Here is a 2,006-nt window from a genome sequence, read left to right as displayed (position 1 = left end):
AAACAGGTCTGCTTTCTATTTCAACAGCAGGACACGCTGGATTCACACATGCAGGGACTCGTACTTACAGCTTGGTTTGGCTGCTGCTGATTGGCCGGCTGGTTTTGTCCGTCCTGAAGTCAGAAACACGGGGACGTTTTTTGATTTGGCTTTACACACATTCATATCTGACACATCCCACTGAAACGTTTGGTCCATCAATCACACAGCTCAAGATTAAAACTCCCAAAAATGTCGCCGATACAAACGTCTGTGTTGTCGACACAGAAGCTGTTTGAGATTTAAAATGTGTCATCGCGGATATTTAAAAGCACGTGGGAGACATGTTTTATGATTTACATTGACGGGGATGAAGAGCGATAACGCCACCCCGCCGTCTCTTCTTAGAAAAGAGTCTGAATCAGCAGCTAACGACAGGTGAAGGAAATCAGTCCGTATGCTGCTGACGTGTAGAAACGATCGGAGACTTACATGATTGTGCCAGTGTGCTGGAGGTTTGTGAGGCGGGCCGGCGCTCTGCAGAGACTGCCACACGTTGCTGTACTCCTCTTTACTCTGGAGGGAGAAGCTTCAGTTCATGTGACGGAGTTCAGGGGGCTGAGCATGTGAAAAGAGTCAAGACCCTGGACTTACCTTGCCCTGTTTCTGGAAGAGACCTTTAGAGGGAGAGTTCCTGCTGCCGTGCACAGCTGCCTTCCCCACGCCATGTTTGTTGTTATGCTATAAAAAACGGATGGAGAGAAAGAAGATGTGATTAGTCCCTACAGAAGGAACCAGGTCGACTATAAGATCCCACCCTAATGCAGATCCTGTTAGGGGGGGAAATGTCTCCGATTGGTCAGGCACAGCAGGTGTTTTTTTGTTTTTTTTTAACTTTTTTTTATAACACTATACAAAAAACACAATACAGAACAAAACATTCCCTGACAGCATTGCAGATATGAAAAGAAAATGTGAAGTGACAATTAGAAAACAAAAACAAAAACAAAAACAGGAAGACAGCAGGAAAGGACATCGAGACCTCGAAAGCTAAGCAATAAACCAGTGAAAAACAGTTCAGGTGAGTGATTAAGACAGTATAGGACAGAGTGGGGTTCTCTTTAGTTAAAAAGATATGTCGTTATAGGCAGCCATCTCTTCAAAAAGATATCAGACTTTAGTTGCAACTGAGCAGTTAAGGCCTCCATCCTGTACACCTCCGTCAGCTTCTGTTTTCCCAGTTTTCCCCCCAACTTTATTTCTAATCAAAAGTCTGGCTGTTACAATCATGAAAAGGCAAAAAACCCCAGGATGAACAACAGGGCTCACCTGTGTGGGGATGAAGGGTGAACGAGGGGAGTGGTTCAAGCCGGTCAGCTGGCGCTGCGAGTTGAAGTTTGCGGCCGCAGACGGCTGAGGTTTGACGATGGCGGTGAGTTTGTGGGAGATGAGATCTCCTCGGGCTCCGTGGGAAAGGTTGATGAGAGCACAGGGAGGGAGGCGGTAACCGCGTGGGGACGTGCACCTGAAGAGCAGTCACATGACTTGTTAGACGCCTTTTAATCAAGCAGAGACGTGGTGAACACTTGTTTTCTACTTGATGTTCCTTTGTGAAGCTCTTAAAGAGAATCTGTCACAGCGTTCAGAGCAGCTTGTTGACGCGACATTCACACTGAGCCCGTTCTCTTTTTCACTGTGAGCGAGCCTCCTGTGTGTGACACCGTCTGTGCCCACGTCCATGGGGAAAAGCCAACACAAGTTTCGCCCCTTCGGCTTGCTATGATGAAATTTGTCAGCGGATTGAATCACATCCGATCGACCAGCTCACCGCCCAGAAGTGTCAGGTGTCGACCGAGGACAAGGTCAAGGACAGAGTCTCTGCAGACGGACTTCAGCTCCACACATGCTGTCTGTTACTTTTCTAGATTTCATTTCTTTTAGGAAAGAGCTCCTGACTCTGTCTTTAACAATGCACATGTACCTGATGTTAAGACCTCCAGCAAATTCTTCATCAAAAAGCACTTCAT

The sequence above is a fragment of the Symphodus melops genome, assembly GCF_947650265.1.
Source record: "Symphodus melops genome assembly, chromosome: 7".
In the NCBI taxonomy this organism is placed as follows: Eukaryota; Metazoa; Chordata; class Actinopteri; order Labriformes; family Labridae; genus Symphodus; species Symphodus melops.
This window is presented reverse-complemented; position numbering follows the sequence as displayed.